At 33.7% G+C, this 25452-nt stretch overlaps 1 long non-coding RNA gene across 2 annotated transcripts; it reads right to left on the bottom strand.

The window, feature by feature from the left end:
• Positions 1–22705: 22705 nt before the first annotated feature.
• On the bottom strand, positions 22706–24816 carry LOC139893230 (uncharacterized). Of its 2 annotated transcripts, none has more exons than XR_011774412.1 (4): positions 24547–24816; positions 23526–23993; positions 23139–23253; positions 22706–23052 (listed from the first exon to the last, which is right to left on the bottom strand). It is a non-coding gene; the product is annotated as an uncharacterized lncRNA (long non-coding RNA). The 2 variants fall into 2 exon arrangements; XR_011774413.1 differs by having other exon boundaries at positions 23526–23948.
• Between the last annotated feature and the right edge of the window lie 636 nt (positions 24817–25452).

Genomic DNA, 25452 nt, shown 5'->3' with positions numbered 1-25452 from the left:
TACGTAGGAGAATGTTTGACGTGTTCTAAGGTCAAAGCTGAGCATCAGAAACCATCAGGTCTACTTCAACAACCCGAAATCCCGGAATGGAAATGGGAAAACATTACCATGGATTTCATCACTAAATTGCCAAGGACTGCAAGTGGTTTTGATACTATTTGGGTAATAGTTGATCGTCTCACCAAATCAGCACACTTCCTACCAATAAGAGAAGATGACAAGATGGAGAAGTTAGCACGACTGTATTTGAAGGAAGTCATCTCTAGACATGGAATACCAATCTCTATTATCTCTGATAGGGATGGCAGATTTATTTCAAGATTCTGGCAGACATTACAGCAAGCATTAGGAACTCGTCTAGACATGAGTACTGCCTATCATCCACAAACTGATGGGCAGAGCGAAAGGACGATACAAACGCTTGAAGACATGCTATGAGCATGTGTTATTGATTTCGGAAACAGTTGGGATCGACATCTACCTTTAGCAGAATTTTCCTACAACAACAGCTACCATTCAAGCATTGAGATGGCGCCGTTTGAAGCACTTTATGGTAGAAAGTGCAGGTCTCCGATTTGTTGGAGTGAAGTGGGGGATAGACAGATTACGGGTCCGGAGATTATACAAGAAACTACCGAGAAGATCATCCAAATTCAACAACGGTTGAAAACCTCCCAAAGTCGACAAAAGAGCTACGCTGACATTAAAAGAAAAGATATAGAATTTGAAATTGGAGAGATGGTCATGCTTAAAGTTGCACCTTGGAAAGGCGTTGTTCGATTTGGTAAACGAGGGAAATTAAATCCAAGGTATATTGGACCATTCAAGATTATTGATCGTGTCGGACCAGTAGCTTACCGACTTGAGTTACCTCAACAACTCGCGGCTGTACATAACACTTTCCACGTCTCGAATTTGAAGAAATGTTTTGCTAAAGAAGATCTCACTATTCCGTTAGATGAAATCCAAATCAACGAAAAACTTCAATTCATCGAAGAACCCGTCGAAATAATGGATCGTGAGGTTAAAAGACTTAAGCAAAACAAGATACCAATTGTTAAGGTTCGATGGAATGCTCGTAGAGGACCCGAGTTCACCTGGGAGCGTGAAGATCAGATGAAGAAGAAATACCCGCATCTATTTCCAGAAGATTCGTCAACACCTTTAACAGCTTAAAATTTCGGGACGAAATTTATTTAACGGGTAGGTACTGTAGTGACCCGAACTTTTCTATGTTTATATATATTAATTGAGATTGATATTTACATGATTAAATGTTTCCAACATGTTAAGCAATCAAACTTGTTAAGACTTGATTAATTGAAATATGTTTCATATAGACAATTGACCACCCAAGTTGACCGGTGATTCACGAACGTTAAAACTTGTAAAAACTATATGATGACATATATATGGATATATATATAGTTAACATGATACTATGATAAGTAAACATATCATTAAGTATATTAACAATGAACTACATATGTAAAAACAAGACTACTAACTTAATGATTTTTAAACGAGACATATATGTAACGATTATCGTTGTAAAGACATTTAATGTATATATATCATATTAAGGGATATTCATACATGATAATATCATGATAATATAATAATTTAAAATCTCATTTGATATTATAAACATTGGGTTAACAACATTTAACAAGATCGTTAACCTAAAGGTTTCAAAACAACACTTACATGTAACGACTAGCGATGACTTAACGACTCAGTTAAAATGTATATACATGTAGTGTTTTAATATGTATTTATACACTTTTGAAAGACTTTAATACACTTATAAAAATACTTCTAATTAACAAAAATGCTTACAATTACATCCTCGTTCAGTTTCATCAACAATTCTACTCGTATGCACTCGTATTCGTACTCGTACAATACACAGCTTTTAGATGTATATACTATTGGTATATACACTCCAATGATCAGCTCTTAGCAGCCCATGTGAGTCACCTAACACATGTGGGAACCATCATTTGGCAACTAGCATGAAATATCTCATAAAATTACAAAAATATGAGCAATCATTCATGACTTATTTACATGAAAACAAAATTACATATCCTTTATATGTAATCCATACACCAACGACCAAAAACACCTACAAACACTTTCATTCTTCAATTTTCTTCATCTAATTAATCTCTCTCAAGTTCTATCTTCAAGTTCTAAGTGTTCTTCATATATTCTACAAGTTCTAGTTACATAAAATCAAGAATACTTTCAAGTTTGCTAGCTCACTTCCAATCTTGGAAGGTGATCATCCAACCTCAAGAAATCTTTGTTTCTTACAGTAGGTTATCATTCTAATACAAGGTAATAATCATATTCAAACTTTGGTTCAATTTCTATAACTATAACAATCTTATTTCAAGTGATGATCTTACTTGAACTTGTTTTCGTGTCATGATTCTGCTTCAAGAACTTCGAGCCATCCAAGGATCCGTTGAAGCTAGATCTATTTTTCTCTTTTCCAGTAGGTTTATCTAAGGAACTTAAGGTAGTAATGATGTTCATAACATCATTCAATTCATACATATAAAGCTATCTTATTCGAAGGTTTAAACTTGTAATCACTAGAACATAGTTTAGTTAATTCTAAACTTGTTCGCAAACAAAAGTTAATCCTTCTAACTTGACTTTTAAAATCAACTAAACACATGTTCTATATCTATATGATATGCTAACTTAATGATTTAAAACCTGGAAACACGAAAAACACCGTAAAACCGGATTTACGCCGTCGTAGTAACACCACGGGCTGTTTTGGGTTAGTTAATTAAAAACTATGATAAACATTGATTTAAAAGTTGTTATTCTGGGAAAATTATTTTTATTATGAACATGAAACTATATCCAAAAATTATGGTTAAACTCAAAGTGGAAGTATGTTTTCTAAAATGGTCATCTAGACGTCGTTCTTTCGACTGAAATGACTACCTTTACAAAAACGACTTGTAACTTATTTTTCCGACTATAAACCTATACTTTTTCTGTATAGATTCATAAAATAGAGTTCAATATGAAACCATAGCAATTTGATTCACTAAAAACGGATTTAAAATGAAGAAGTTATGGGTAAAACAAGATTGGATAATTTTTCTCATTTTAGCTACGTGAAAATTGGTAACAAATCTATTCCAACCATAACTTAATCAACTTGTATTGTATATTATGTAATCTTGAGATACCATAGACACGTATACAATGTTTCGACCTATCATGTCGACACATCTATATATATTTCGGAACAACCATAGACACTCTATATGTGAATGTTGGAGTTAGCTATACAGGGTTGAGGTTGATTCCAAAATATATATAGTTTGAGTTGTGATCAATACTGAGATACGTATACACTGGGTCGTGGATTGATTCAAGATAATATTTATCGATTTATTTCTGTACATCTAACTGTGGACAACTAGTTGTAGGTTACTAACGAGGACAGCTGACTTAATAAACTTAAAACATCAAAATATATTAAAAGTGTTGTAAATATATTTTGAACATACTTTGATATATATGTATATATTGTTATAGGTTCGTGAATCAACCAGTGGCCAAGTCTTACTTCCCGACGAAGTAAAAATCTGTGAAAGTGAGTTATAGTCCCACTTTTAAAATCTAATATTTTTGGGATGAGAATACATGCAGGTTTTATAAATGATTTACAAAATAGACACAAGTACGTGAAACTACATTCTATGGTTGAATTATCGAAATCGAATATGCCCCTTTTTATTAAGTCTGGTAATCTAAGAATTAGGGAACAGACACCCTAATTGACGCGAATCCTAAAGATAGATCTATTGGGCCTAACAAACCCCATCCAAAGTACCGGATGCTTTAGTACTTCGAAATTTATATCATATCCGAAGGGTGTCCCGGAATGATGGGGATATTCTTATATATGCATCTTGTTAATGTCGGTTACCAGGTGTTCACCATATGAATGATTTTTATCTCTATGTATGGGATGTGTATTGAAATATGAAATCTTGTGGTCTATTATTATGATTTGATATATATAGGTTAAACCTATAACTCACCAACATTTTTGTTGACGTTTTAAGCATGTTTATTCTCAGGTGATTATTAAGAGCTTCCGCTGTCGCATACTTAAATAAGGACGAGATTTGGAGTCCATGCTTGTATGATATTGTGTAAAAACTGCATTCAAGAAACTTATTTTGTTGTAACATATTTGTATTGTAAACCATTATGTAATGGTCGTGTGTAAACAGGATATTTTAGATTATCATTATTTGATAATCTACGTAAAGCTTTTTAAACCTTTATTGATGAAATAAAGGTTATGGTTTGTTTAAAAATGAATGCAGTCTTTGAAAAACGTCTCATATAGAGGTCAAAACCTCGCAACGAAATCAATTAATATGGAACGTTTTTAATCAATAAGAACGGGACATTTCAACGCCTATGTAGCTATGGAAAATCAATTAGTCCGACTATCTTATGAGTGAGCTAGAGCATATCACTAAGAAATCTATTTCACAGGTAAGTTTGTACAGTTTTTATTTTTATTTTTATTTTTAACCTTTTGATAATAAACGCTAATTTGTTCGCTATAAAGTATTAAATTGGTATTCGATGAAATTAGGTCTTGCGACCGAAATTATTGATATCAAACAAAAATTTATTACATCACTGCGAAATTTAACGTTTATTCTTAAGGTATAAATATCTTTAATCAATCAACTCAAAATATTTCAAAAATTCTTCATGAGTTAAATTAGGTTATGGAACCGAAATTACTTTACCGAAAAGAGGGGCGTATATTTTTGATAATATTTGATTGATTAAAGTGGGATAAAAGCCAAAAAGATTTTTAATATTATTTTTACCATGTTTTTAAAATTAATATTTAAATATTAAATTAATATTGTAAAGTTCTTTAAAATTGTAAATATTTGAAAAATTAATATTTTTAATATAAGTTTGTATGTATAAAAATATATATAATATAAGTTTGGTGTGAATTTTTAATTTTTAAAATATGAATTTTATTTTAATTTTATGCATCTTAAATTTAAGTTTGGTATGAATTTAAAAACAAAAATTTACTTTATTTCACTTAAGTTAAAAATATGATTTTTAAAGTTCGTCGTGAGTTGAAGACTAGGTCGTTGAACCGAAATTACTTTACCTGAGGGAGGGACGAGAACTTTTATTATCATTATTTTTAATCTTATTGAATTAAAGTATGCCAAAAACATTAAAAAAACTCAAAAATCTTTACTTTTAAAAACCGCGCTTTAAATTGACAAATTTTAAAATTTTGTCGAGGGACGGACTAGGACAACGATCCGAAACACCCTCGCTCCTAAAGAAAAACAAAATTTTTAGAATTTAATTAATTATATGTTTTATAAAGTATAAGGTTTTATATATAAAAAAAAAACAGCCAAATCACTGTAGCCGGACCCCCATGCGATCGCATGGGTATTGCCCTCCAACTTCATGCGATCGCATGGAGCTGGATTCCAGGCCACAAACATAAGGCAGTCTGTTCTGTTCTTTCTCCACAACACACACACATACCCGAAAATACACTCAAATCCTCTCTAAAATTCACAATTTTTCACCGTAATTCGTCATTTTTCTTGCTCTAATCATGCCTAGATTCTCATTCTTCAGCAAAAAGGTAAAAATTACACCTCTAAACTCTATAAATTCCTAGTTTTTGTGATAATTACCAATATTTTACCTAATGCAATTTTGTTAATTTCTAGTGTAATTAGTGTTAAATTGTTAGTATTTTAGGCATGTATAACGTAGATTGATGCTATTTAACATGATTTGAAGCCAAAAACTTCAAAATTTTTAGAAATCTAGGGTTTGTGTTCTTGAGCAATTTGGGGCTTTTTGATATAAACAGGTTATGGCCGATTTTTGTCATGAATTATTGCTAAATTGAGTAGTGTAACATGTTTAGGTAGTTAAATGATCCAAACATTGATCCTAAACATGATTTTTAAAGATTAAAGTGGACTTTTTAGGCAAAAATTCATGAACTTGATTAATTTGATATAATTGTCATTTGAGACTTGTTTAATTGTTAATAATTACTATTTTGACATGTTATTTGAGTTAAATGCTTATGAACTTTGTATGCATTTTCATATGTGCTCATTTGAAAAAGTGTAGAATTGTGAAAAATTGTGAAAATGTGTATAAGTTTAATTTTGATTTAACATGTTATTTTGATTGTTTTAAATTGTTATTTTGCTAACACTAATGCATATTTGGATGCACAAACTTTGTGTTTAATGTGTTTTGCAGAAAGTCGATACTGGAGGTTCAGGAGCATCATCATCTAGACAGCCTGCTCCAGCTCCAGAACCAGAACCAGAACCAGAACCATAAATGCAATATGAACCTGAACAACAACCACAACAGGAACCACAACATCAGCCTGAACAGCATGTACCCTATTATGATCCGCTACAGTTACCTAATGAATTCACAGTATTTCCCCCGCATCCTCCTGTAGAATACCCAACGATACCGGAACACACATTGCATCCTAATTTGAGATTCGACAGACGATGGAGAGATTACCCGGCATATCAAAGTAATAAATTTAGATTGGTAACAAAAGAGGTAGAGGTGCCGAGGGTAATTGATTGGAATCCTTTGGAAACGGTCCATCTAGCTGACCGTGTTAGACAGCATTTGGTACAAAGGTATGGCAGTTCTTCTTTTACATATTGGGAACGTCTTTTCACCATTCGTAGACCTGTATATAAGGAATGGTGTGTTGAGTTGATGAGTACTATAGCGTTAAATGTAGATGTAGATAGGTTATATGATAGAAGTTTTCTTAGATTTATCCTTGGCGGTAGGATGTACAGATTGTCCATGATGGACATGGCCAGGGCATTACAGATTTACACTCCTAGTGAATTGCAACTACCCGATTGTATGAGTTTGATTTATCGTGGTGAAAGGGTAGATAGGAACTTTGACGCTGACGCCGTTTGGAGGCGTATGTCAAACTATAATGTTTTTACACTAGGAGGAAAACACTCCTACTTACATATTAACAAATCCGAGCTTCGTGTGATTCATAGATTTTTGGCTAACTCGATTACACATAGAGGTCACAATAAGGAGAAAATGACCTTACATGATTTATTTTACCTAAAGTGTATTCGGGTTCTTAGAAGCTTTGTTAATATCCCTTACTGGGTTGGTTTTTATTTAGCTAAAATGGTAGAGGGAATGCAGGACAGGAGTATAATAGGAGGAGGTATTTTTGTTACTCTCATTGGAGAGTATTTAGGTGTTGATAGGAACCAAGGGGGTCCATTACAGCTTTGTAGAGAACAGGATGAGACCATAGGATTGCGGATTTATGTGGGTGCTAAGGTATTGAAGAGTAGATGCAACCAGGCATTGCCCTATGAAGGTAATCATCTACAGGTAGAAAGGGGTTCAGACGAAGAAATGGAGGAGGCGGAAGACATTAGGGATGTCATTCGAGATGCTATTCTGGAGGTCCACGTTCGTATAGATGAGGAAGCAATGACGAGCGTGGCCAGACATAGTATGTATGAGTAGTGGAACTCCGAGAGAGTATACGAGGATTATAGGCAACGCCAACACGATAGCTGGTTAGTTCATCAGCACCAAATCATGAGCCAGCTATCATATCAGGTACCAAATAATTACGTGCCTACTAGACCTGCTCATTTTCCGCCACACAGCCCCGACATCCGACCACCCTTTAACCGATATGACTATAACCAAGCCTATCGGAACACCTATAACCAACAATGGAACCCACCTGACGAGATGAACTGGAACCCCTATCCAGACTGATTTAGTTCCATTGGTTATTTTTATGATTTTTATGTTTTTATCTTTTTTACTTTTTCATGTTTAAACTTATGTTATTGGATATTTTTATGTAATTTTTATTATTATTGTGTACTAATATTTCACATTTAGGATTTAAAAGTGGGATATTAAGTCCCATTTCAAATTGCCATTCATGTTTATATTTGTATGTATGTATATTGTCGATTGTACAAAACAGGGTAAAACAGCGCATTTTCAAAGACTGGCATTAAGTTCAGCAAAAACTAGTACTTTAGACGAGAAAACGAAAAAACAAATGTGATGTAACAACAAGATGGAATGAACAAATGATGTGAACCATTTATCATTCAGCAAACAAACGCCAATATGTTTGGAAACTTTGGTAACATTTAATCATTTTTCTACGCTAATCACCCTCAATAATTTAAATTGTTACTGATTTCTTGCAAATGAGGGCATTGCAAGATCTTAAGTGTGGGAAGGGGTTAAATTCTTTCGGATTTTTAAAATTTTTGATTTATACACTTGGTTACCATTAGAAATACTAGTAAAGCAGTAGTTGTATTTGAATCTAGTGCTCTCTGATAATAAAGAACAGCCCTAGTCTTATATACTGACTACCCAATTCTAGTAAAAATTTTCAAAATTTTCAATTAAATGAACTCAAAATCATGTTTATACATATTTATGAACGATAAAACTAGGTGTTAACACCGAAATTATTGTTACCTCGGAAAGGACATAAATTGAGAAACAAACCGAAATGTTAGAATTCATTTAAAATGGAATAGAGGACAATAAAAAGGCAAATAAAAGAAAATAAAAGCAAAGTGTGGGAAAATTTACCAAGTTATTTTAAACATATGTCACATATTTCTGTAACAAATAATTGAAGATACTTTTGCTTTGAACTAAACTAAACAGTTTTACCCGATTTACTGTAAGAAAGATGGATCTACACGATGAATCAATTCCATCATTAAAAGGAAGTAATGTCTTCCGAAAAAGAAACGCGCTTCTTGATTTAGGTCATGAAGTTGTCGTCCAGACCAGCTGTAGGTTGACGAAAAAACTAGAAAAGTCATCTCTAAAATCAGCAGGAAATCCACGGACCTCAGCATCAAACAGGGTCGCCAAGTGGTCAGACTTATCCTAACCATGAGAGGATCTATCTTGTAAAATGGGGAGGACGCCGTGCAAATTAGCTGGATAAGACTAATGAATCAGATCCCCAGAAAGGATAATCTCCTTAAAGATCAAAAATCAGCTTTTAAGACTGATATTACTCAATCCTAGAGATTGACCTTAAAGATTGAGAATTAAAAACTCACGGAATTCGATGATATCTAAACTCGAGCTTGAACGAGAAAATATTTTGATCAAAATTACTAACCGATTTGTTTTCTGAAAACCCATTTTTCAATACGTTCATTACCATTGAACGTAAAATCCTAGGAATTCACCTGGAATTCATTAGGTCACCTGAACCAAATCGGGTGTCAACCGTAAGAACGGTGGTTGCATAGCATGGTCAAAGACAGGACCTTGTGCCAAACCGAAAAATCATAAGGGTGAGCTTTACTATTGCTCCTACAAAGGATAGTAATTGCGTCCGACACGTTATAGACCATAATTAAAAGCATGTCAGGGGACATTGCCTTAACAGTTGCTTGTTCAACGCTTTCCTTTACAACCGGACGGTAGTTTATCGAAAGGTAATATACGGAGCAAGTAAACTGGACGTGTTGCTTTCCCAATACAAGGTTAGCAAGTGGGTGACACAAAACCACAAGTTTTGAGCTAAAATTTTCAAATCTGAAACCCACCAAACCCACAAAAATATTTTGCAAACACCGGTGAAGGGTTATTCCGGAAAACTTATCTAGTAATTGGTAATTGGGAAGTTGATCCCGCGAAAATCGAAGCAATTAGTAATTGGGAAACCCCCACTACTCCTACTCATATTCGTCAATTTTTAGGCCTCGCCGGTTATTATCATAGATTCATCGAAAATTTCTCTTTGATTGCACGTCCTTTAACCGCGTTAACTCACAAAGGAAAGAAATTCGTTTGAGCGGTCGAACAATAGACGATGTTCCAAACCTTAAAGAAAAAGTTAACCACCGCTCCTATCTTATCCCTTCCCGAAGGAAATGATGATTTTATTGTATATTACAATACCTCGAAACATGGTTTTGGGTGTGTAATGATGCAACGAAAGAAAGTTATTGCTTATGCCTCTCGACAATTGAAAATTCACGAACGAAACTACACGACACACGATCTCGAACTTGGAGCCGTTGTCTTTGCACTCAAATTGTGGAGACACTATCTTTACGGAACCAAAAGTACCATCTTCACCAACCACAAAAGCCTCCAACACATTTTCGATCAAAAACGACTAAATATGAGACAACGACGGTGGATCGAAACGTTGAACGATTACGATTGTGAACTTTGTTACCATCCCAGAAAGGCAAATGTAGTAGCCGATGCCTTGAGCCGAAAGGAAAAAATGGTACCCCTTCGTGTCCGAGCCTTAAATATCACCATCCACACAAATCTCAATAGCCAAATTCGTGTAGCCCAAGATGAGGCTCTCAAAGATGAAAATATTTCTCACAAACGCTTGAACATTCTTATCTCTCGATTCGAGGTTAAAGATACCGGGTTCCGATATTTCGCCAGAAAAATTTGGGTGCGTAGTTATGGGGATTTACGAAGTCTTATTCCAGACGAAGCCCATAAGTCAAGGTATTCGATTCATCCCGGAGCCGGTAAGATGTACCATGATCTCAAAGAACAATATTGGTGGCCAAACATTTAAAAGGACATTGCTACTTATGTTAGAAAGTGTTTAACTTGTTCTAAGGTCAAAGCCGAACATCAAAGGCCATCAGGGTTACTTCAACAACCCGAAATTCCGCAATGGAAGTGGGAAAGAATAACGATGGAATTTATCACGAAACTACCAAAACGGTAGGCGGATATGATACCATTTGGGTTGTTGTTGACCGTCTCACCAAATCTGCTCACTTTTTAGCTATGAAGGAAACTGACAAGATGGAAAAGGTTGCCCAGTTGTACATAAAGTAAATTGTATCTCGACACGGTGTACCCTTATCAATCATTTCTGATTGAGATGCCCATTTCGCTTCTAATTTTGGGGTTCCTTACAAGAAGCCTTGGGAACACGTTTAGACATGAGTACCGCATATCACCCATAAACCGACAGACAAAACAAACACACGATTCAAACCTTGGAAGACATGTTACGAGCTTGTGTTATTGACTTCAGAAAAGCTTGGAAAAAGCATTTGCCTCTAGCCGAATTCTCTTACAATAATAGTTACCACTCAAGTATTAATGTCGCACCTTTCGAAGCTTTATATGACTACAAATGTTGTTCTCCTATTTTTTGGGCCGAAGTGGGTGATAAGCAAATCACCGGACCCGAACTCATCCATGAAACAACCGAGAAGATCGTTCAAATCCAAGAAAGGCTCAAGATGGCCCGTAATCGCCAAAAGAGCTATACCGACATTAGACGTAAAGATCTCGAATTCTAAGTAGGTGACCGCGTAATGTTAAAAGTCGCCCCTTGGAAAGGTGTAATCCGTTTCGGATAGCGTGGAAAGCTAAATCTGCGATATATTGGTCCTTTTGAAATCTTGGAGCGTGTTGGACCCGTTGCTTACCGTTTAGATATTCCGACTCAATTAATTTCTGTTCACCCCACTTTCCACGTGTCGAACCTGAAGAAGTGTCTTCCCGAACATGAACTAGTCATACCCCTCGATGAGCTTACGATTGATGACAAACTCCACTTCGTAGAATAACCTGTTGAGGTCATGGACCGCGAGGTCAAGACCTTGAAGCAAAGCAAGATTTCAATCATCCGAGTCCGTTGGAATACTAAACGAGGACCTGAGTTTACTTGGGAATGAGAGGATCAGATGAAGCAGAAATATCCTCACCTATTTACAACCCTGCCGTCTACCTCAGCGTAAAATTTTGGGACGAAATTTTCTTTAATAGGTGGGTAATGTAACAACCCGACTTTTTTGACTTATATTTATACTTTATACTTTTACGAATCCGCGTATATTTGCGTACTGAGCTAGATAATAAATCTGGGATCATTAGCCATGTTAATTACTCTTGTTAATACCTTACAACGTATTATTAAGTGCTTAATCACTTAACTTGATCCTCGAATGCTTTTGTGACCGTTCGTGTACTAGTCGTTTAGAACGAGATATGTACTTAGTACACGTTAATCTTTGGTCATAATTGGAGTATTATGACTACGTAAACCTAATTGTTATTTCTTAATGACAATTACTTAGTTCGTCGGTTGCTTAATTACGTTTAGTAAATTACTAATGTGCACTAGTTAATCACTTGGGCTTAACACTTTAATGGACTAGGATTACCAAGGCCCACCCTACTCAACTTAATGGGCTCATTTTCATAAGGCTAGTTAATGGGTTGATTAGCCCATCTAGCTAAAGACAAACCCATTAGCATATGGGACAAATGGTATAACTAGTTTATGTATAATAGCCAACATTCTTGTCTCCCACACCACACCACACCACTTGAAGCCAAAATGGTCCCCTCCCCACTCCCTTAAACTATCGGCACCCAACACCCTCACCACCATCCTTATATTTCAAGCTTCATTCTCATTTTCAAACTTCATTTCACACATTTTCTCTCTACTTGCTTCTCTCTCTAACTTCTCTCTAAAAACCTTGAAGAACTTGTAAGTTTCTTGGTTTCTCTTTGATTTCCTTTCTTCTTCATCCTCACGAAATCATCATCATCATCATCATCAAGGGATCAAGCTTTTTAGCTTTTTGATTTTGTTATATCTTATAGATTCAAACCTTGGTTGAAATTTTCAAGAACATGGAGGATTCAAGATCTCTAGCTTTGAATCTTCATTACTTTTATTAGATCTAAGCTCATAGCTTAAGATCTTTGTATTTTTATTAAAGGATCAAAACTTATGTTTATGATCTTCATGTAACTTGTAGATCTAGCTTTTTTGCTTTAAGGATCTTCAAGAACATTAGAGATCCAAGCTTTCTAGCTTAGGGTTTTATTATTTTGTTTAGATCTAAGCTTTTTAGATTATGATCTCATTACTTTTACTAGATCTTAGCTTTCTAGCTTATGATCTCATTAATCTTGTAAAAATCCAAGCTTTCTAGCTTAGGGTTTCTTAATACTTGATTGTAGACCTCACTTACTTGGAACCTTTCCATAATTTTTATGGTGATAAAAATCAAGTCTTCATCATCTCATATGATGAAGATGCATAAACTTGTATCAAAAGGACAAAGGTTGAAGCTTTATTATGTTTATACAATAAAGAGACAACTCTGATGTTCAAAACTTATAGAAAGTTAGCTTTTACTTTTAGTTGTGTGTTGATGGTTAAAATTTGGTCAAAATGATGCTAAAACGAGAACCGTGATAAGCATCAAACACCAAGAAACCCACCGGAGTACTTGAATCTGTTTTCTGGGTCTGATCTGACTCCTGGAGCTTCTAGAAAATTGATTTCTAGCAAGTTCGGGATGTGTAGATGATTTTTCGTTTAAGACTCGTCTAAATTCGATATACGGTTTAGGATTTATAGTCTTCCGAAGTTCACTACGCCTTCGTAACGACGTGCTGAAATTTCTGACCTACTCGCGCTTTGACCGTCGCCACGGTCAAACGACATCGAGTTAGGATCTGAGCTACGTACAGCGGTATGAGGACTCACAAACGGAGCCTTGGCCACTGGCCGCGCATCATTTCAGTTTGTGTAGAGGTCGTAGCGGCTGTTCGAATTCAGCTTTTCGTTTGGACCTCTATTCTTGTTAAAAACTTACTTTATCTTTTACATATAATGATAATGATGATACTTAAGACTTAACTTACTTACTTTTAAACTTTTTGGGACGATTTACTGACTTAGTAACCATTGACTTAGGTTGAGGACCTTTGGACCGACTTACTCTTTGCTTACATTTTTGTATCGACTTTACCGTACATTCACGGTGAGTTATAGCTCCCTTTTTTACTTTAACTATTTCTAGGACTGAGAATATATGCGCTTTTTATGTTTTACATACTAGACACGAGTACTTTAACTTTATATATGTGTGGGTGACATAACAGCACAAATTTTCTCCTTAGCTCGTTAACGTTTAACTATTGGTTTATGAACCGGTTGACGCGAATCTTAGATATGGATCTATAGGGTTTGACATCCCCACTCGGGCTAGTCGCGCTAGCATTTAACGGGTGTTTAATACTTCGTCTATTTTAACGCACTCGCCAAATGTACTTTTAGGGGGTGATATTTATATTACTTTGTTAAGTTAGTTACCAAGTGCCCACGGATAAGCATATACTTTTCATACTGTTTTGAATACAAAATCTTGTGGTCTACATTACATTATTGTTTACAATAAAACTATAGCTCTCAAACATTCGTGTTGACTTTTTAAAGCATGTTATTTCTCAGGTGCTTAGGTGAAATTGCTTTCGCTATAATAGACTTGCTGTGTTAGACTTCCGTTGTACTCTCCATTGTTAGAGATGTCTCCTAGTCATGGACTTTTTATTTTGCATTCACAACTTATGTTATATTCGAACCATGGTTTTGTAATGACCTAAGTGTCACGTACTATTGTTAATGCTTGCTATTCGTAGAAGCACGTTACTTTTGTAAAACATTTGTAGTTGGAAAAACGTTATCTTTTTATGAATGCAAAACCCTGTTATAAAATAGCATATAGTGTTATACCGTGTAGTGGACCTGTTGTTGATGATCCGTACCATAGAGGTTTTGGACGGGGCATTACACCATGAGTTGATTACTGAAGCATCTAAGGAATAGAGCAAGACACTCCAGGCAAATCAAACAAGGCTTGTGTTTAACCGGGTTCATGTCAGGTGAACTAAACAAGATTCAAGATTGAACTAGGTTCATGTCGGGCAAGCCAAACAAGGTTCAAGTGGAGTCGGGTTCATGTCGGGAAACTTAAATACTTCTGGCGAACCAAATAAGGTTCACGTTGAACTAGGTTCATGTCAGGAAAAGAAACTTAAATATTCCAAGCGAACCAAACAAGGTTCAAGAATGAACTGGGTTCATGTTTGGAATCTGAATAATCCTAGGCGGACCAGTAAAGGTCCAAATTATACTCGGTTCATGTCTAGAAATTTGATACTTCACGGTGAACCAATAAAGGTTCAAGATTGAACTAGGTTCATATCGGGAGCTTGATGATCGAGGAAAAACAAAGAGGTTCAAGTCGGGAATCTACTAAACAAACTTGAAGACTAGCTCGTGATTTTTGACTAGTCAACGGAAGACTCCTCAATGATGTATTGGGCAAGTTGAATTGTGAAAACCCCACTATTCAACTTGAGGGGGATTGTTAGAATACAAGATGTGACGACCCAAAAAATTTCGACTAATTTTAAAGCAAACTCTCGATACGATGTAATATTTTTGACACGATTAGCAAAGTCTGTAATGTTGAGTCTCAAAAATTTTGAACTATATATTCATAAAACCATATGACCATTGACTGTTCCGACGATTCACGAACCACTATTTGTAAATAGATACATATATATTTAAATATATATATATATATATATATATATATATATATATATATATATATATATATATATATATATATATATATATATATATATATATATATATATATATATTCTGAAATACTAAATGATTTAGTTGTTAGAATTAATTATGTAAAATAAAATAAAAATATGATATTACAATAATTATCATTTACAACATATTTATATAACTAAAGTATATTAAAATAAATATTAACTGATTGTAATACTTATTTGATGTTCCGATTGATATTAAGCAAGTTAAATTCGAACTTATATGATTCTAAAATAAACGGTGATCCGAAACTGAGTTCTATGCATTATAGACTTATTAAAAATGTATTTAGGAACTATTTGATAAGTTTTAAGACGGTTTATATTTTACCTGGGATCGGGAGTGGACAGTGAGTAAAATTTTGTTTAATAATTAATGATCGAATTTGATACCATAATGACCAAAATAAATAAATGGACTTAATTTAAAATTTTGGGATTCTTAGAAACACTTTTATATATTAACTGTTTAGCAATGTACCACGATATAATACCCGTACAATTTAAATGTCGACTAAATAAATCCAAAAGCCTGATGGCTTTACTATTACGCACTGTATAAGTGAGATATTTATTTGATTACTGTTTTCAATCATCTCTTAATATGAATTGCATATGTATATATATATATATATATATATATATATATATATATATATATATATATATATACACTTATACATATGCACGATGAACCATCACCACTCCCATGTAATCCCATTCGGTGGTGAACAACACCACCTCTCACCACTGCTGAGAACCACCACCATCACCAAACCGTCGCCACCACCACAGCCCACTTCACCACCCTAAATCACCACACCACCATTAACAACTTCTAGATTTTCTGTTTTGTTTCCAACCGCTATCCGCCACTCATTAACCACCACAACATCATCATCAACCATCTTCTTCGTTGTTCATTCGAACCATCAAAAGTTCGAAACCACCATCATCATGATCATAAAATAGCTACTCGGAGATTTCTGTGCAGGATCGTTTATTAACACAAAAAGCAAGGGTTCGTGAACACCATTCTCACCACCTTGAAAACCGATCACCACCATGATACTTAAAACCCACCACATTAAACCACCAATTTAACCATCGCATACCCATTACTTTTATGTTTTCTGTCCGGATACAACCATCGTCTTTTTTTTCTTTCTCTTTCAACCTCTCTCTCTCCTCTTATTGATCGTAAACCACCACCTCTTTGTTCGATCACCCATCGTAGTTGCTACTGCAGCATCTGTTTTCTGTTTCCAACGAAGAGCATGATGGTGATGAATGATCATGCATAATACGTTAATGATGATCAACGAAAACGAGAAGTGATGATGATGATGAATAGTACTCGTGAATGAAGAAGAAGATGAAAAGAGATGATGGTGAAGATATACAACGAATGCGATACATGAAATAAAGATGTTTATGATGGTTACGGTTATGTATGATGATGATGATGATGAAAGTGATGAATATTGATGAATTTAAATACGGGTTATAAATAACTCAGATGGTTATAAATCAGATTAACAAGGTTGGTCGAGTGGTTTGCGAGTGTGGTGTTATACAGGAGGTCACGGGTTCAATCCCTGGTCATGACATTTTTTTTAATTAACAACAGAATCTGTTTGGGCCCTTCAATTGGGCTTGTTAATTAACTTGGACTTAATAATTTTATTGGACTTCCAATTTGATTAAGGTATTATTATTTTTGGTAGATTAATATTATTATTATTATTATTATTATTATTATTATTATTATTATTATTATTATTATTATTATTATTATTATTATTATTATTATTATTATTATTATTATTATTATTATTATTAACTTAAGTACTAAGTATTATTATCAAAATTATTATTTTCATTATTATTATTATTAAACTTATCATTTTATTAAAAACTACAATTATTATTAAAAGTATTATTTTTGTTAAAATTATCATTTTATTATTATAGTACTACTATTATCATTATCATGATGTATATATATATATACACATATATATAAACTTGTTTAAATGTTATCATGTGTTAATATTATTTGATATATATATATATACTTGATATAGGTTCATGAATCCGAGGCTAACCCTGCATTGTTCAGATCCGTCGTATGCATATTTTTACTACAAAATATCGTATCGTGAGTTTCATTGCTCCCTTTTTGCTTTTACAATATATTTTTGGGCTGAGAATACATGCAATTTATTTTAAACTTAATGGACACAAGTACATAATTAATTCTACACTGAGTTAGAACCGAAAATCCCTTAGCTTTGGTAACTAGTAATTGTCGATTATAAGAACTGGTGGGCGATAGTAGTTATATATGGATCCATAGGGCTTGACATCCCCGTCTGTTCCAGGTATAGAAACCCTAGCCTGAACTATAAAACAGACGTATGCTATTTGAGTTTAGTACATGTTGGATTGCGTGTATTGTACATGTTGGTTGCATGTATGTTAAAACAGGGTACTTATTATATAGACGTTAAAGTTTAGTTATCAGGGTGCTAAATCTTGTAGAATATTTTGATAAACGTTTCGGATGAAACAACTGAAATCTTGTGGTCCACCTTTATATACAGATTATGCGAAATATTAAAACTATGAACTCACCAACCTTTTAGTTGACACTTTTAAGCATGTTTATTCTCAGGTATGAAAGAAATCTTTCGCTGTGCATTTGCTCATATTAAAGATATTACATGGAGTCGTTCATGGCATATTTATGTCAGTACCTCGCAATGGGACCAAATGTTGAAGACTTCGTCCAAGTGGATTAGGACGGGTCGCTTCACAAGACAAAAAGGGAGGTTGCCTGTTTGAGTAAGTTGACTTAGGATCAGAAGGGATTGACCTTCATCATTTCCAGAATTGTAAAAGTCACATGACAACATAGGCAACCTCAAAATGTGAAGACAAACGGCTCTCAACATAGCAGATTTCCTCAAACGTACAAGGGGTTCTAAAAGTAATGTTGGATCCAAACCTTTTATAGAAATAGCTGTTAGGATTTTTTGTATAAAGAAACATGTAACCAGCGTTCATAAATACAACTAAGCTAGTAAAAATGTAACCCATTAAACTAAATAAGTCAACTAAATGTCAACTGAACTTTTTTTGCTATCTAATATTGACCTTTTTCTTTTATTTGACTTTTACTTGGGATTTTTACAGGGAGAAAGTGAAGTGTTGGAAAACTATTGTTCCCCTGAAATAGTCGAGCGGTGTAAAGTCGAGCACATGGTTTGTGAGATGCAAGACATGTTTATGATAACAAGGTTAGATGACTAATTTAACTAATTTGGATAGTACTCCAGTTCTTTAATAGCTTTAAATGACAATACAGTTTAAAAACCAAACTAATAGTGTCTTACTAATTGTTGTGCTTGAAGCCCATAAATTACACATATCGAAAGTCGGTGTAAGGGAGACCAAAATGATGGGTGACAGAATATTGTTGGGGTATACGCTTATTTTCAATTTAAATCTTAACCACCCTTAAAGCCAATAAAAGATGTACTAACTCTGGTTACTATTCATGGTACAGTTTCAAACGCAACATGTATATTGCATACGAGATAGATTTGGTGAAATAACAAAAGGTAGCAAGGTAATATACTTCAAGTTGCTCTTTTTCAACTTTTTTTATGTATAGTTAGTGCATGGAACTTTATTACCAAGAAGTATTATATTAGTGACAGTCTAATTGAAACGGGTCGAACGAGTGTTAACATTGAAACGGGTCGAATGCGACGGGTTCTAATGACTTGGGTCAGGTTGGGTCGGGTTGTGACCCATTTTTTTTTAAACTCTATTTTTTTTAAAAGTTATATTCTAAAAAAAATTTAAAAAATTATAAAAATCAAAGTTTTTTCGCCAGTCAATGGATTGTGGGTTGATATGGCTACTTCAGCTTTTTCGCCAGTCAATGGATTGAGTTCAATCATGCCAGTTCAAAAGATGCTTTGTTTCATCGTAAAGCTGCAACATTAAATCCATCTGACTATAGTGAAGGATGTATACATTTACATTATTATGCAAATAATCTCCAAAGTCTCTGGTTAGCATATCCACTTTTTGAAAACAAAGGTATATTAAAACAAACAAATGATTAATATAGACGTTTTAAGTTGAAATTAGTTTATAATTTCATAATTTTGTTGTATATGTTAGAAAATTCTTAACAAATTTTAATAATTATACTGAAATATGAAAGGAACTTGTCTATTACTTTGTCCCTTATATAAACTATTAGTATATAACCATAAAAATACAATGTTCATATTCAATCTAATTGATGCTTCATTTCTACTACATTAATGACATTCTCCAATTCTTTTTGTTGTTGCAGTGTGTGATACTTACAGCTATACGCAAGTTAGTTAGATGAAATGACTATGGAAACAAGCCACGTTTCGGATTAATGGGGCTCAAGAAAAAGCGCACAAATTTATTTTAAACGCAATGGACACAAGTACATACTTAATTCTACACTGAGTTAGAACCGAAAATCCCTTAGCTTTGGTAACTAGTAATTGCCGGTTATAAGAACTGGTGGGCGCGAGTAGTTATATATGGATCCATAGGGCTTGACATCCCCGTCTGTTCCAGGCATAGAAACCCTAGCATGAACTATAAAACAGACGTATGCTATTTGAGTTTAGTACATGTTGGATTGCGTGTATTGTACATGTTGGTTGCATGTATGTTAAAACAGGGGTACTTATTATATAGACGTTAAAGTTTAGTTATCATGTTGCTCAATCTTGTAGAATATTTTGATAAACGTTTCGGATGAAACAACTGAAATCTTGTGGTCCACCTTTATATACAGATTATGCGAAATATTAAAACTATGAACTCACCAACCTTTTGGTTGACACTTTTAAGCATGTTTATTCTCAGGTATGAAAGAAATTTTCCGCTGTGCATTTGCTCATATTAAAGATATTACATGGAGTCGTTCATGGCATATTTAGGTCAGTACCTCGCAATGGGACCAAATGTTGAAGACTTCGTCCAAGTGGATTAGGACGGGTCGCTTCACAAGACAATAAGGGAGGTTGCCTGTTTGAGTAAGTTGACTTAGGATCAGAAGGGATTGACCTTCATCATTTCCAGAATTGTAAAAGTCACATGACAACATAGGCAACCTCAAAATGTGAAGACAAACGGCTCTCAACATAGCAGATTTCCTCAAATGTACAAGGGGTTCCAAAAGTAATGTTGGATCCAAACCTTTTATAGAAATAGCTGTTAGGATTTTTTGTATAAAGAAACATGTAACCAGTGTTCATAAATACAACTAAGCTAGTAAAAATGTAACCCATTAAACTTTTGCTCTCTTTTATCTTTTTATCAACTAGATCAGTTTATTTTGAGTCCAAGATCAATAAACAATCAAACATATTCCGCTTATGAATTCTTAACGGGTATACTTGGCTTTATTGTTGATGTGTTTTGGTGCTGCAGAATCCGAGAAGCAAAAGTGCATGGTGCAACTTTTGGTTTATTAAGTTTTGATATTTATTGTTGATTTGTTGGTTATGTTATATAAATCAATAGTGTGAATTAATTGTATTTAGAATCGTTGTTGTTACATGGATTTGGTAGACCGATTCTAATATGTCGTAGGTGGACTGATATATATGAAAAACGTGGGTAAATGGTACACCGTTTAATTAGGAGTAAGTGATTAGTGGCTAGTTATTTGTTTTGTAGTATTTGTAGGAAGACTATAAACGTTTTCAGTTTGAGCAATAATACAGAATATTGTTCAACATCCGAATGTTAGTTCCTTTACTCAATTCCTTTCTTTAATTTATATATTGTGTGCAAGTGAATTGAGGGCTTGTAACTAACAATCTGCACTGGCTTGTGAGCTGGTTTCCTTTGGAAAGAGTTGGGTTGAACGAAACTATAGATGGCATGTTTAGACAAGAATACTACTTGTCACGAAAAGGAAAAGTAAAACAATTTATGATGATTGGGGATTATGTGTTTTGTGATGACCTTAATTGTGTTTCAGACCCAATTTTGAGCTTGTTTAGATTTGAAGATGTTGAGTTTTGTTTGAAGATTTTGTTAAAGAAGATGAAGATATTGTTTAATTTGGGAAGATTGATATAAACGGGCGAATATACCCTCACATGTGTGGCACATGTGAGGGTTAACCATTAAAATTTTAGTGTGGTTAGTCATAGGTACCAATCACGCAAGTTACACAAAACCTAGGTACCAACTACGCAAAAAAAAAGTTATAGGTGTTTTCATAATAATGTAAACAAACCACAGGTACTAACGGCGTAATTTGTTCTTTATATTTAATTTCTATAGATCATTTAATTTAATTAAATTAAATAAGTTAAGAAAAAAAAATATAACAATACAATAATATTTAATGTAATGTAATATTTAAATTTAATACACTAATATTAAAGAAAAATAAAAGTATTAAAATAAATAAAATAACTAAAATGAACACTGAAAATGAACACTAAATGACACATCTTGCTTCTCTCTCCTTAGTTACTTTTAGTGTCTTTAAAGGACACAGAAATGGACGTTGAACTACATCATGTGCTCTTACAAACTCCATCACGTCAACACAATTATCACATCAACACTATACCGCACAAAACCCCCCATCACACCCTATCACCCTATCACCCTATCACGTCAATTAAAAATGGTGTAAGTGACAATTTTAGAACAAAAAAAAAATCGCAAAGTGGACAGTTTTTATGAGACCGAAGGAGTATGTATTTCATTGAAGCAATTTTTCACATCACTACTATACCTCACAAAACTCCCCAATCACACCCTATCATGCCATCACCATTAAAAATTGTCCAAGTGACAAATTTTTAGAATAAACTAAAATATTAAAGTTGACAGTTTTTATGAGAGTATGTATTTTATTGAAGCAATTTTCCACATCAATTTTTATTTGGATAGATTTAAACCTAGCTCTTAGAAGTTATGTTTAATGAATTTAAATACATACCCTTTTGAATTTTTAATTGAGGTGAATAGTAAAATTATATGCTCTAATGATATATACAAGCTTTGGTGTTAACCGCGCGTTGCGGCGGCATACCCCTTATTTTTATGCTACAATTTTTTTTTTAGTATCCAACTATATATTTTAAAAACATTAATTCATATCACATTACATTTTATACTTTAAATGCAAACGAATATAAAGTTTTAAGAAGTAGTAATTGCCTTCCACAACAAAGTAGGCATGTCAAGTGTAGTTTGTGCAATTGTAAATTCAAAGATGGCTTTGGCTCATTCAGTTTCACTTACAGACCTCTCCAACTCACCATATTTGCTTCAGGTGTAGCAATTTTTAGAAAATCATTCCATATACTTTCATATAGCTTCCGATAACGATCTATGTCACCAAGTTGTGGCTCGATCTCAATATACCGTTTAAAGATCCTGTAAAATCAATACAATGGAATAATAAGCCAAAAACATATTAAAAAGGTGAACAAAATGCTCATACTCATAGCCTTGAACTATACCTTATATTTAGGAGCGACTGTAATAGGTTTTCCCAAGAGATGCCCATGAACCCGAGAAATACAATAAAGATATGAACAATTACAGCAACAACTCTACTTAATGGATATTTTTTTCCTAAAAAATAATAGACATATAAGAGGTTGACACAAACGAAACTAAGAATATAGCTAACATACATATACTATAACAATTACACACATAAACAGCATGTCTATAAAAAAAGATAAGTAGCAGCAAAATCATAACAATTTTTCTTAAACCTCTTTCTACACAGGGATCGAGTTTTCAATTTAAAAGCAACCTACATCATATGTACCACCATTAATAGTAGCTAACAAAGGTAACACTAATTTCAAAAATAATCAGAAAGAAAAAGTCGGGCTCACATTTTGTGTACAAAATCAGGAAATGGAACGCGAATCGCCATGGCTGCAATCGATAAGTTGCCCCGACAAGATACGAACACCTTTCCATCTCATTGCCCAACCCAGCTCCCATATATTCATCATCACAACCTCTTTTCAAAACCTTTGCAATTGAGAGTTATAGATAGGATAAAGTATACTCACTAATACAAAACCACTCTCACTCAACTACGTCTTGATCAAATTCAATTATATTCGTATATCGTATCAATCATTTAGCAACCTACGCATTAGCAGAAAATCATTAGACAAATCAAATTACTTATAAAGATCAGAAATACTAACCACCCGTGTTCATTTAAAACTGCACAATCCGCCAGCTTTTTTCGCGTTCGAAAGCTTCTATATACTTTTTGCAACTTTGTGGTTGCCTCATATTTGGAGCTGCTCAAATCAGAAGTAAAGCATTCCAATGATTCATCCATGAAACTATCAAATATCGAAGATTCTTGATTAATTTAGTAAGTTTCATGAATAAATATTGAAGCCTCATTTTTTAAGGGGCCATATAACTCATAAGAGCTTAAGAATCTTTACAAAAACAAAATTGATTAACTTGAATATAGAAGTAAAAAAGTTAAAAACTTTATTAGTATGAAAGAAAACATTTGTAAGCAAATTCATAAAGCAACAGAAATATAGACTACCCGATGAAGCTATATGTAACTAACATTGTTAGAGCATTTCATAAAACACCTTTTAGGCATAAACAGAAAAGTGCAAATACTAATAGTAGTAATCTCAAGAAAAAATACAAATATATATATATATATAAAAAAATACAGTTCAGTATAAACATTACAGTACCTGAAAACAGATGCCAATTACGTACACGAAGATTAAAACCAATATGATAATCACGGAATATGTGTGTTTGTATACATATTACGAAAACAACGTGGAGGTTCATCAATAACAAAATCACAGATATTCACATACGATGACAAATCAGAAAGAAACCAAAACGAAAAAAAAATCGAACCTTGGAAAGCAACTGGATTCGCAACATATTATCGGCAGCTTCAGAAACCCTAACTTTTCAAACCTTCGCAAACCGATAACTTCGTAAGTCTCCTCAAACTGATGAAATCCTAGCTTTTCAAACTGATTAGTTTTAAATGGGAGAGCGTTTGAAGAAGACGACAGCAAGGAGCTGAAGCAATTTTACTGAGATCAAATGGAACCAAGGCAGATGTAATTATTAGGGTTTATAGTGGTGAAAGTGAGACATGGTGCTAGAACTCGCCAGAAACATCTGGGGAGCACTGGTGGGAAACAAGTGGGTAAAGAATGGGAAGTGGTAATAAATCTAAGGTGTAAAATTACTATATTGCCCTTCTTAAATAAAATAATGGTATAAATAGTAAAATTGTATGTTCTGTTGAATATATATATATAATATAATATAATATAATATAATATAATATAATATAATTAAATAAATATTCTTTTGAATTTTTAATTGAGGTGAACAGTAAAATTATATGCTTTAATGATATACTCCATGTTTTTTTTATTATAAGCACTCTCTCCTATCACTTTTGTACCATCATTTCATATATTTTAGTGTAATTATTAAGGCTTTGTTCTAGAATTTATATAAAAAAGAAAAAAAAAAGTGAAATAAAGAGGAATGAAAGGGACTGAAATGAGTTCCTTTCAATTTGGAAGGAAAAATTGAGAGGAAAATTAGGAAAACTCATCAATACATTCACTTTCCTTTCTTTTCTACAAAAAATTAGGAACACCATAGTTTTTTTACTTTCTTCATGAATAATTTCTTTTCCGTCCATTACTAAACTCTGGAACAGAGCCTAAAGGGGATACAGTTTCATTATTAGTAATGTACAATGAAAGTTTTACCCCTAATTAACCCTTGTAACTCAAA

The sequence above is a fragment of the Rutidosis leptorrhynchoides genome, chromosome 2 (genome assembly GCF_046630445.1).
Source record: "Rutidosis leptorrhynchoides isolate AG116_Rl617_1_P2 chromosome 2, CSIRO_AGI_Rlap_v1, whole genome shotgun sequence".
Taxonomy (NCBI): Eukaryota; Viridiplantae; Streptophyta; class Magnoliopsida; order Asterales; family Asteraceae; genus Rutidosis; species Rutidosis leptorrhynchoides.
The sequence above is the reverse complement of the archived record's forward strand: the minus strand, read 5'-3'. Positions and strand labels throughout refer to the sequence as shown.